The sequence below is a fragment of the Pithys albifrons genome, chromosome 4 (assembly GCF_047495875.1).
Source record: "Pithys albifrons albifrons isolate INPA30051 chromosome 4, PitAlb_v1, whole genome shotgun sequence".
Taxonomy (NCBI): domain Eukaryota; kingdom Metazoa; phylum Chordata; class Aves; order Passeriformes; family Thamnophilidae; genus Pithys; species Pithys albifrons.
In genome coordinates, this window is record NC_092461.1 from 22722454 (window position 1) to 22735672 (window position 13219).

At 39.5% G+C, this 13219-nt stretch overlaps 1 protein-coding gene across 1 annotated transcript in view; it reads right to left on the reverse strand.

Moving 5' to 3' along the window:
• Nucleotides 1–4796, reverse strand: part of IKZF1 (IKAROS family zinc finger 1) — an 81902-nt gene extending 77106 nt beyond the window's left edge. Inside the window, exon 1 of the mRNA XM_071553641.1 lies at nt 4775–4796. The gene's annotated coding sequence lies outside the window, so the exon portion shown is untranslated. The remainder of the gene's footprint in view (nt 1–4774) is intronic.
• Nucleotides 4797–13219: the final 8423 nt, after the last annotated feature.

Here is a 13219-nt window from a genome sequence, read left to right on the forward strand (position 1 = left end):
GTCACATTTTGAACATAAGAACATAAGAATAGAGATGCTTTACAAAAATAAAGTAACTTCAGATTATTAACTACATTAGGCCAGGGAAAGTAAAAAGATTCATGAGCATGCACATGGTTTAATTTGTCTTATGAATAAATGTGTAACTAAGTAAAGTAAGAAAAAAATACTGTTACCTTCCAAAAATGCAATTCAGGTTCTCATTTCTCTACCAATGCAGTGATACTTAAACAAAAAAAGCTGTCTGCTGAGTTTGGCTTTTGAGGGCAAATTCATGTCTTCAGTCTCCAGTATTTCCAGGTGAAAACATGTAACAAATTCATCTGATACTTTTATGCCATTACTTTGACATTTATTGCCATCAGGTTGCTATTTTTAGCTAGGATGGAATTTTCAGACTGCTTGAAGAAAGGCCAGTGTATGGGTGGCACTGGCTTCCAAAATTCAATTAGGCCATTTGAGGGGAAATAGTCCCCCAAAATACTTTTTCCAGTGGAATTGTTAAGTATAATGCAGGCCCTCCAGTACTTGTCAATCCATTTTATTTCTGAACTCCGAGTGAGAATGCCCAGGACTAAGCAACCAGTCTCCCACTGACAAGGGAGGTGGAGATGAAGTGAAGGGAAAGTTGGTGGCTGTTGCTGCTGCTGCTGCTGCAGTGCGGGAAGAGGAACCCACCCACCAGCTCTCAGGGTGAGCGGAAGAGGAACCCACCTGGCAGCCCTTGAGGTAAGTCCAAAACACTGAGGGAATCGTACTTTCTTTACTTATTCTCAGGCCACTGTAGCAATTGGTCACCTTCGTGTACAGTTGTTTGACCAAAGCATTGCAAGTTGTAAGAGCACAGCATTCCTTATATTGAATGCTTTAATTAATATAATGGGTGGCAAATAACAGATTACTTCAATTGCACTTACAACTTGCAAAGGAGAACACTCCACTCCCAATAACACCTCTGTTTCCTTCATGTCCTGCAACTTTCCTTCACCACTCCCACAAACACAGGAATTTTCCAATTATTTTCCTCTAATTCTTCCAGTTTCCCCAGTAACTCCATCCAACAAATCTTCCCTCAATTTCCCTCACACTAATTCTTGCTGCCTTCATTACTCGTGTAATCCATCTCCCCTGCTCCCATGCCAGTTCTGCAGCAGGCTCTTCCATCCTTGACTTCCCCTGCCTGGTTAGTTACCTCCTACATTTCCCTTTCATATCTGGGCACACTCAGTGTACTGTCTGCATGCACCGATAAGATTTCCTGTATTCCATTTCCACCCTAAGAGTGTCTAATCTGGTTTCTGCACCTCTTACTCCACTGAAATTAGGAACAGCTGAGCTTGGTCAGATCAAAGGACCATCTAACCCAATATTCTGTCTCACACAGTGGCTGAAAGCAGATGCCTGTAAGTATTATCATTATGGGCAAGATTATAGTGATATTCTCCCCATCTCCCCCAGCTGTTCTGGTCAAAATCTCTAATGGTCACTTTACAGCCAATTTTCAGAACCAAAACTTGCTTATTCTTTCCCTTCTTGCCCTGTTTGTATCCTTTAGCACTACTTCCTTTCTCTTGATAACTTCAAAACCAATGCTGACTTTAGGTTCTTCTCTTAGTTTCATCATGATTTTTGAAAGTCCCTCTTGCTTTTTAAACACTTTTTGGGGGGCAGGCTCTGGGATCTGTTCTAGACCTCTTTTCCCCACACTCGTCCTCCAAAATAAGGTACAAGGTGCTTTTCCAATTAAAATTTCAGCTAACAGTTCCATATTGACAGGCTGATCAACCAGACTTTTCTGTCTGGTTTCTGTAATTTTCTCTCCAAACTGAAAGTTCAGCCTTCTCTAACACACCTTTCAGAGCATTTCTCTAAGCCCGAGTTCAACAGTCCCAAAGGAGGTGTCATTTCTCTCCCTTGAGTTCTGACCACGACCTCCTTCTGAATCATAGTTCACCAAATCAGCATCCTGCCCCTTTTCTCACACTGTCACCCAAACCCCTCATCCTCAACTCATAACTCCCTCATATTTTTTCACATTCAGACTATTGCAAATACTTGAAAACTGCTTCACATTTCTAAAAATTATCTTGGCCATACATTCAACAGTGGTAACAGCTAACTCTGAGTTCTTATCCCCTTGTAGCTTGATTGCTGCAATATTCTGTCTTTGAATCATGACAGGCTGCAGTTCATGTTCATTCAAAATATGGATATATTATGGATATGGATATAAGTTCATTATACTTATCTGCCCCTTTAACTAAATAAAATCTTTTTCCTAGGTGCCTTCATCCGCAATTCATTCCACCACTTTAAAAGCAATTAATCTGAATTTGCTCTTTTTTTATTCTTTCTGGCTATAATCTCTCACTGCCTATCACAATGTAAACTCTGATATTCAATGGGCCTTTGCAACTTGCCTCCATCATTCAGCAATTTCTTTTTCAAACAAGAGTTGTTTTTATTTCACCCATCCTGCTCCTCACCGAGAACAGCTCCTGATTCTACAATTTGCTTTGTTGTTTCAAAGTTTTCATCCCTGGCCTTGTGGAAACCATAATTAATGTTTCTTAAGGTTAAAAACAACAGACTGTTTTATAATACTCATAGAAGGCCTGAAATTTATAGTTATAATGTAGAGGGAAAGGCTTTGTATGAACTATAAGATGGTTGTTTGAAGAATATGCTATTTCCAATCATAAGAAATCAGTATATGAATACTTTCAATATTAGAGTAGCCTTGCTTCTCTTGGTAAAACATCTATTATTTCCAACACTTAGGCATACATTCAGCATTTTAAAAGTCCTCAATAGAAAACAGTGATGATAAATGCCACAAAAATAATCTTGATTTTGTGTTTTTCCCCTTGCAATATGTAAATTGCTTTCCCAAGAAAGTGAAATACCAAACACTTTATACGAGTATTCAACCAGATTATATGAACTCCACTTCCTTTTTTCCTCTGTTGATGAGGGTGCTATACAGTAGTGTCAGAAGAAGAATAAAGCTCAAAGCAATCAAGAAAAACAAGAATGATGATGAACGCTGCTTGGGACAGAAGATCAAGCCCCCGGCTGCTTCTCCCAGCACTGCAAGAACCACTTCAGTAGGACGAGAGAAGCCAATACTGTCTTGATTAACTAAGTGTGTAGAGTTTTGGAGGGGGTTACTTTTCTTGAAGCACAAACACAAAACACAGATATTCATTACCCGCAAGCCTGTGGTTTGGAAAGATGAGCGGTTGGCTTTTGGCAGCTGTGAGGAATGATGGGGACTCAGATAGGGCTGGGTTGTCACACACTCCATATGCTTTCTTGCTACAATTTTCCTCCCCATTTTTTAAAAAATGCAGTTAGCGTGCTGTCCAAGTCTGCCAGAAAAATGAATTGCATAGGTGTCCCCTCACTCAGCTATCAAATCCTCCTCTTCCAATGTACTAAATAAAAAGAGGGCTTCTGCATTCATGAAAAAAAAAAGAAAAAATAAGGCAAGGTAAAATCGTTTTCATGCAGGTCCATGCTAAAGAATCAAGAAGGTATTCATTTTATTTTCTGTATCTAGACAGTGATTTTAATGTTATGCAAATGGAGCAGGCAATTCCTAATCTATCCTGAAATATATGTGTCAGAGCTCTTGTGTAGTACAGGTTACTGATGATAAAAACAAGATGTGTTTTTATACAAGGAAGGCGCATGATTACCAGCTTTAGAATTTTTTCTTTCATTACAAATTTAAAATAGGACAAGCCAGTGCAATGGAAACTGAGGAGTACCACCTCAGAAAAAGCTAGTGTCTTTTCGGAGTCAAGTTTGACAAGGATTGTTTGCCTTTCTCCTTGAAACAGAACAGCTAGACATGGTACCAGTTTCTTAGACTTTAAAACAGATTAAAAAGAAAAGTTTCTATTAATCCTTAGTGCACCAGTGTTCCTTATTTTTCTTTCTTTTTTTTTTTTCTTGTAGGAAAGGAAACTTATCTTGTCTAAAGAATGTCTCCAAACACTCAGTTGAGTTGAGGTTGTCATGATAAGGCAATCTTCACATCAGGAGGCATTTTCAGAGAGGAAGAAGAAGGTCAGATATAGGCAGGGTCCAAGCCTCAGACCCAACTGTCAGGGAAGCTGATGCACAAAGTTCTTAAACTGACATTTATGTAGGTGCTATATGCTTAGGTAGCTTAGTAGGACAATCCAGAGTCTCAAATCAAGACTCATCTCCCACCTCTCTCTGGCAGCCCCTTGGTTTCTGTTTCCCCAGTGAAGTCAGCACCCTGCCTTGCCCTCCCAAGGCAGCAGTTCGAGACCCCACAGACAGACTGTGCATCCAGAGACATCCCTCCTCTGCCTGAGCAAATTCAGATTTACTTGTGCACCCTGCTGGTCGAATCCCTGCAACTCCTGTGCAGTCCTGCAGAGTCAGAAAGAGCACATGGCTACAGGACCAGCTTCAAGCCTTCTCCTCATTGTTTAAAGCCATAAGAATTTAAGAGGCAAGACAGAGACAGCATTACCCCGAATGGCCAATACTTCAGCAGTTCAATCAAATGACAATGTTGTCTTACTACAAATACAGGCTCTTCTCTGTAGGCAGACAGGGAACTTGAACCTTGTCGCCTAGAGCTGTAACAGGGACCATCCGATAAAAATCTGTGTGTGGAGAACAGGAAGCAGAGTGAGAGGAGGAACTTCTGCTGTGTTGTGTCAGAAGAAAAGCAGACATTGTAGGGTATAACTAAACTATCAAGGGATATTTCAGGACTGTCACTGTTATGTACCGTTTTGAGTTTCTCAGCTGAAACTGATGAAGAGAAGGATCATAAGATAGCCAGCATGAGCAGAGCTGAGTTGCTTCCCTCCTTCTGCACTGAGCTTGAGAGATCTGGTTTTGAGAAGTTTAACAACACTGCCCAAATGTTTGTGGCTTTTGCACTCAAGTGACACTCTGGCTCTCCCCTAAAACTAAGGTTGATTAACCTCTGAGTCAGCTTAGAAATCTTCTGAAGAGCTCTGACAACATCAGAGACAATATGATGGTGTTTTTCTTACTCCTGGGAATTAGGCAGCATGTCAGAAAAATGATAATATTTTCCCTACGTGGCAGCAGTCTAGGGAAATTCTGAATCATCATTTTTCATTCAACACAGCGACACCTTTGTGTTGAAGAGAATTTCCAAAAAGGCTAAAGAAGCCCCAGGATCCAGATATGGATCTCAAAGCTCATTCCTAAACACTTGAAAAATGTGTATTCAATTCCATCATCCTTTGTCATGACAAACTGGGAGAAAATACACAGAAATATCAATATAAACAAGACTTCACTTGTAGTGGTGCCAGTCAAAGGGTTATGATTTTGGGAGAATCAAAGGTAATTTTAGTCTGTCCAGAGCCTCTACTAAGCAATACAGTATACAACTATAAGTAGAGAAGACTTGAGCAAAGTCATAATGGATGGTGAGACTGACCACCCAAAACTGGGTAGAATCCAACCCAAGAAAAGCAGAGGAGAAACAAGCCACAGGAATAAGGATCTGGAATACAAAATCAAGAAAAACCCCTCAATTTTTGCAAATTGCTTCATGTATCTGACATTCATACAAGCCATCATTTGGACCAGTCCTCAGTAAAATTCAGGGTTTTTTTCTCTTCTTTCTTTTGTTCCTGTAAGTGAATGGAAATGCTCATTTCAGAGCAGAATTTGTTTCTCATTTAAGTCAGCTTGAACCTTTAATCCACTTCAATCATCCTTCAAACCTGTGTTTAAACTGGATTTATGCATCCCATGTTTACTGAGAAATGGTAACTACTATATAATAGAATAATCCCAAAGAAAACATTTTCATTAAAAGAGGAGGACACGTGGCTTCCCTTATATAGGGATGCCTCACAGTGGCTAAATTTTCCTGGTGAAAATGCACTGACTTTTGAATGGCTAGTACAAGGCTGACACTCTTAAAAATGATGAAGAGCTTAAATATGAGCTCAAGTTTGGAACTAAGTCTTGTAAAACCATTTGTATTGCTATGTATGATGGCCACTTTTAGCCTCAAAACTGTATAGAAAAGCCAGAGAAGAAATAGGAAATCTGGAAAACATGTAATTAGAAAATGTTGGTGAGCATAAATCTGCAAAGCTTACTGAAATCAGCTGGCACTGAGCAAGAAATCTGTAGGTCCCATGCTATTACAATAACATAAACTTTCTCAGCCTAATACCTATCCCAATGTTAGGTGCACTATGTGGCCAAATAGGGCTCTACTTTCACAAACAGACACAGGGTGTTTGATCTACTCATGTTCTGTGTTAGTGAAAGGACAGCCCCATCTGTGCTTGACCTGAGCAAGGGTTTCAGTCTCAGGACAAAAGCGGAAACTACACTAATATCTGTGTTAGCCATCAGGCACCCTAATGATGCTGATCCTCCTTAAAGAATAGGAGCAAAGAGAAAACAAAACAAAACAAACAAACAAAATGCGAGTTCAGCTTTTGTGATAGAGACAAATGAAAGACCTTTTCATTTCCTCAGAATGATCATGACTATTTAGAGATCAACACTTAAAATATTTACTCAATGTTACATCAACATTCATAATGTTTTAAACAAGTTTTATGCATGGCCAAATAGTATGCAGACATTTGCAAAATAATTTGTCAACATTGCCTCTGAGGTGTGTTTTAATGAAAATGTGAAATTTCAAAAAAAGTGTTTAAATGCAAGCTTTCCAGTGCAGTCAATAAGAAATTTAGCTGAGCAAAAATAGTACATTTGAATTCAAATGAGCTGTAAATACACAGTATCTATCAGGAGTCTGTAAAAGCTATTTAGTAAAATAAGCAATATTCTATTGCAATATGTTAAAAATTAGCTGTTTGAGGGAAGATAAGGCATCTGGAGCCTGTTATCTGAGCTGTGTACCAGGGAAGGCTTCCTTTGGTTGATGGTGTCAATGGAGTTATCAGAAACACAAGCATTTATCTAAGTAATTGCATACAAGAAAACATTAAGAGCTTGGCATATGTTAAAAATGATTCCCAATTAAAATGTTATTTAATAAACAGGCCCATTTTATTGCTCATGGACTAAAAAAAAAATTAATAAGTGGCTGCTAAACAAGTAATTATAAGGGTAATAAAGCTCTCCATTCTGATTAGGGAAAATATTCATTTCAGGACCATCCAGTGATCCATTTTCTACCACAGCTGTCAAAAGAAGCAGACTGAAACCATTTAGAGATGTACTATTGTTGCTGTGCTTATGTAATACTGCTATTACATTTTATAACAGTAAAGATGCTCTCAACGTGGTTCTTAGGGTAATTATAGATCAGCTTGCTTGTACATTAACTGCTCTTGACTCTCCCTTAGCTCACAAGGAAACTGATGCAATTTTGCTACTGGGATTTTGAGGCACAGGGGTGGATTTTGAGGTACAGGGGGGATTTAGAGTTTTCTGCCTCCTATCAGTATCACTCAAAGCAGACAAAACTCTGAGTCAGGTGTGATGTAAGAGCTCTGCACCTGCTCTTTGTCTCCAGTAAATAAAGTCATGGTAGAGGAGTCCAAAGCTCTGAGACACTGACCACCCACACCTCTCATTGTTAGCTGATGCAGCTCACGATCCTTGCAGGCACCTCTGCCATATGCTCCTACAGTCTGGGATATGAAAAATTGGTGGGGGAAATAATAAAAAATTACAGAACACGTTTAATGCCTTGTAAATGAACAGATCTTCAATGTAAGCAGAGATCTGGGAGCTGACAGGTTACCTGCCTGCCACTAAAGTTTAAGATTGATTTCTCTTCAATTTTTGTTGCTCAGGACAACCTACACGTACACCTGTCTGCACATTTTTTCTTTTCAGTTCTTTTGGGCAAGGGAGACCTGCATACAGTGGGAAACTCCTATCTAGACTTGGACTTGTTCAGTTATTGGGAAGACTACACTCACAAAAGAAAGTTCTTCTCCAGCATTTTTTAAAATAGCCTGAGCCATCTCTCCTACATCTGTCCTATCTTTGTGCATTGATGGAACAGACAAGCCATGAAAGTAGATTTCATAACTGAGATGGTCCATAGAGATGTACTATCAATTATTTTCCATGTTTCCCGCTCTTTCCCCAATAATTTAATTTTGCTTTGTGATATGACACAGGTGAGCACAATTCAGCTTCACTGACAGTCAACATTGATATTGCATTACTAAAGAGGAATTGTCACAGGAACAAGATGTGTTGTAGTTGGAGGCTATTTTTTCAGTGTCATTGGTAAGGCATATATTTCCTTTACCTGGTCATTCAGATTGTCTGCATTTTTCTTGCCTTCAGAAGATGTGGTTCATTTGAAACAAGATTTCAGGATTACTTGCACTTGAAGGAATCTCATGGCAATGCTTGAGTGCAGAGAGCAGATGTTAAAGCTTTCTCCACAACTATCCTTTACGGTACAGGAGACCCCAGAGGCCCCTTGCCAGCACCAGAGTTCAGCTGGTAGCACATCAGGAAGCTTACCACATAGAGGAAGATGGTGCTGTGGTTCTTGGTGTGATAAACAGCAAAGGGAACGATTGTGCTTTGTGGGGCAGCAGCCCAGCTGGCACTCTTCCTGGATATTCACATCTTTGTATGGCATCACCCAGTGGATTAAGAGATAAAGGCTGAAAATGCACTATCTCACTCATAAAAAAGTGTTTTTTAAAAATCACTCACATGGCTTCATTTCAGCTGAGAGCCATGAGACCTATGAGTGATCCAGTCGAGTGAACACTCAGAGTAAGAGAGGATTATCATGAAGTCACTGTAGAATTTTCATTTAAAAACAAAGACTTAAAAGAATAGATGTGCAAACAAAAACAGAATTCCTGAAATAGGTCTTCTGTTGCTGAGGGTTTAATCCTGCAGTTCTCAGTTCTAAAGCATCTGGGCTAGTAGGAAGAGGAAGGGAGAGAGGAAATAAAAAGGCAGGAGGTGAAGCCCTAAAATGCTAAGCCATCTATTTTTATTTGATATACAAATGACGGCATATATAAATTTGGTTCAGAACTTGGATGACATGTAAGGAAAGCTTGTTTTTCAGTTGCACTACCTTACAGAACATTAGTCCTGCTGCCACACTTAAAAAGGAGGTTGCAAGTGTTACAATCTTTGTTGTGAAGTACAAAAAAAGGGAAGAAATTCTTAACTATAAAATGCAGGAGATGAATTCTCAGAACTAGCAACCTCTTAACTGATGTCCTCATTCCCAGTATTAGATAGTATTTAGGAAGTGTCTCTAAGATGATATTCATATGAATAATTTTTTTGTGTATTTACACAAAGGCCCTACCTGTGTTCCTCCACTGTGTACGCTCTTAGTTTTGCCATTCTGAAAAAGTGCCATGAAGATCATCGGCATAAGAAAACAACATGGGCATTTAACATCAGGATGCAAGAAATTGCTAGAGCTGCCTACACTTTTAGAACTATGCATCATTTCAAGTGCATTTGAAAAGCACTATCCCTTAAAAGCAATTTAAGAAGGGACAGCTTAAAACAGACTTACTGAAATGGACTAGTTAATCTGAAACAAATGGAGACAATACAGTACCATACATCATATCCTGTAGGACAGGTGGGAAAAACAAAAGCATCCAGATTCTTTTTACTTTTGACTTCTTCCTTTTGAAGGAAAAATACTCCTGGTGAAAAATACAGTCTACTCCACTACCCCAGAAAGGACAAGCACAGGTGTTCCATTTCTCACTTTGATGAGAGAACAGGACACAAATAATATTCTCCGTTTTACAAGAGGATTGTTTGTTCCTACTTTTTTTTTTTTTATCCATTGCAAACCTGGAAGACTGACCTGCTTTCTTTGAGAATTTTTAATTTAAGAATTTTAATTATTGTTTAGAACATACTGTATTTTGCCAGGTAAGATTATAATGAGAAATTTAGATCCTATTTCCAGGAGCATCTTGGAAACTAAAGCAATTATTTCTCTAAATAGACTCCAGTTTTCAATTGCATAGCAGCAGCAGCTGCTCACTGTTCACTACAATAGGTACCCTAGCCAAAGATCCATGCTTACACAGTGCAAAAGGGACAAGAGGTGTTCTTCTATTCAGGTCTCCCATGTTCCAATCATTGCACTCAGCTGGTGTACTTTTATGGGGAAAAGTGTAGGCAACTGGAGAGCTTCTCCTCTGCCTCCTTATTGCCATAGTATTTCCCACCCACTGAGGCACTAGATGTTCCAGATGAGACAGAAAACTCCAATGGACAGAAATTTCTTGTTCTTCAGTCTCTATTCTTAGACCAGATTGTCCCGAACTCACACTCACTTGCTGCTTTAGGAACCAACACAGGATTCACGTGTTAAAGCTGCCCTGACTGCAAGGGCTGGACGTGCTCTTCAAGGGACATTTCTGTCACCTGTACCCTGTTGACATTAATCTCCCTTTGCTAAGTCCCCATGCCTTGAAGCTCTGCAAAAGTCACTGCAAAATGCAGTAAGATTATGAGAGGAAACCTGCAAACTTAACAGTCATGAGGCGGGAAAACTGTTTCTCTACAATTTTTATATCAAAGATGGTGCTTAATTAAGGAAAAAAAGCATAGCCATGTAAGTTTAAAGAGTGGTTTGCCAGTTTAACTGATATGCAATGTCATAGTGTTATATGATGTCATCTGTGCAATGTAACTTTTTCCCCCCCCCGGGATTCTGTTTGGAAAACAGCCAAGATTATAAGTCATTCTCCACATTCCTACACAAATGTTTCTCAGATCTAGTCACTGCTTTTAATAAGAAACTTAAGTGACAAGGTATGTCTTAACATCTACAAGGTATGTCTTAATATCTATGCAGACAAAATAAAAGTATGAACTTACCATAGCCAGTGTATACTGCAGCATCTCCCCAAAAGTAACTTAAAAGTGGGACAACCTGGGGGGATTTAGTAGGATACTGTATATTAAATTATATTTCACTTCCACATACTAGCAATTCTGTAACCATTGCTAATTAATAGATGATCTATACATTACAGATAAAATATAATTTTTCTCTGTCTATGGGTACATCAACTTCTTGCTCAGCATAGTAATATCTGATATCCATATATTAATTCTTTAAAGTGTTTTTACAGAAGAAGTGAGTTTAAGCAGCTCAGGACCTACCAGAAGATAAATAACCACCACAGCAGTTTTGTAGTGAATGTTGCCAGGATTGGGGCGTGAAAAGCAGAGAAGTCTGGTAGCTGTGTTTTACCACTACCATGACCACTGGCAGAATCAGACATCTGAGAAATTCAGGGATTTGTGTTTGCTATTTTAACCTGAAAACTGAAGCAAAAAAAGCAGACTAGATACTTCTACCAGATACCTGAGTAACCCAGTTTTAACACACAGATGCCTACTCAGCACTGCTGGGGCACCAGAAAGTCTTCTCTTAAAATGAAGTCATAGAAGAAACAAGCATTACTTTGCAGGAAGTCCAGATAACAACTTCATCTTTACTGATCACGAAGTTGCAAAACTAGCTCTAATAGCTACTAGTCCAGTCCAGACAAAAAAAGACAGTCCTGGTAGTAGGGCAAACCTATACCAGCAAAGAACACATGCACAACAACCCCAATCCAGTATATACATTGTGGAAAAAAATAATGAAAGACAGGAAAAAAATGCATGGACATAAGGCAGGAGTGGAAATGACAAAATCTAAGCCCTTCACAACCTGTACTGGTGAACTGTCAAACCTGACAAGAAAATGCATCACTGAACTCAGAGAACTTTTATCAGTCAGAAAATGTTGACATTTACTGTGGGCCTGCACTGACCCAAACCACTAACTATTGAAGTCACTGATTGTTACCAATGATAAGGTACTTGTGTCTTCCCTGTTACCTCAAAGAAGATGACCAGATGAGAAAGAATGAGTTACTGAGCATCTGCTTTGCGACTGAAACAAAAGGTGGGGAAGGGATAGATTCAGGTAATAATTTTGGAGGTCCTGCCATTGGACCTCAGAAGTGATGATTCAGTCAGGTCACTACTTATGAGAAAGTGTAAAGAAGTCTCTTTAGTGTGGATCCATACAGCTACAATCCAAACGTTTGAAACGAAACAGCTAAGATGTAGGGTAAGGCCATGTCAAACCAAGCCAGACACTGTAAGCAGGGTAGACTTTCCCAGCAAAGAAACGGAGCTGTGGGAAAGGAAAGTGGGTGTATCGACTTGAGAAAATGTATCTCTGTCTTGCTGAGGGCCCGGGATAGACAGTGGGAGTGCACACCAGGTAGGAGAGGAGAGTCAGAGCAGTTCAGAGCTGGTGATGCATCCAAGGTCCATGATGCCAAATGGAGGGAGTGCTGTCCAGCAGAGGAAGAACCATGCTTGGATGGTAATTGGGTCTCGAGAGTAAAGAGGAAACTGTCTCAGCAAGTTTAAGAGCAGATGTCAGCTTGGCTTTCTGATTCCATATGGAAATATGCCTGACATGAGCTGGGGAACATAGCTCTTGGTCTCACACAAAGAACCTGTTCAGACTGCTGACAAAACACTGTGAGACACTGTGATTACAGAAGACCTTAGAGTTTGTCTAAATCTACTATTTAAAACCCACTCTGAGAAGAAACTGAAACAGAGTTGTTTCCTTGTAACACCTGGAGAGGCATAGGTTTTCCCATGCCCCCCGGACCACCAGGAACACACACTAGCTTCTGAGAGAGTACCAGTCCAAGTGCACACAAATGGATCTGTAGCCTTAAAACCTGTTGCAGGTAAATCTACCACTCTTCAGTGTGCAATGCAGGGATAGGAAGGGGGAGTCGTATTCTTCTGTGAATGTCAAATTGCCCATGATTGCCAACAAACATGCAACATATGTTCTGTAAAGTGCTTGGGTAACAGGAAAAGAAAGGACATTATGTTATCATCAGGAAATAGGAGATAATGAAAGAGAAGCCAAATAAAGAGTGCAAGTTTCAGGCTAATAAAATACTTCCTCTTTTCTACCCCACTTTTCCTTTTTTCTTCTGTACTTCTGAAACATAGTGTTTTGTCCAAGACACCAACTCCCTTTTCATTCACTGGGTTTTAAAGAACAAATTACCCAATGAATATACCAGTCACATGTATTCTTCTGAAATATGAATGATGCATAAGTTTTATTCATTTGACATCCTAAAGCTGTTTAAGAGTGAGTACTGCCCAACCCAATGGAGCCTGGTTCATAACTCACAAATGCTCC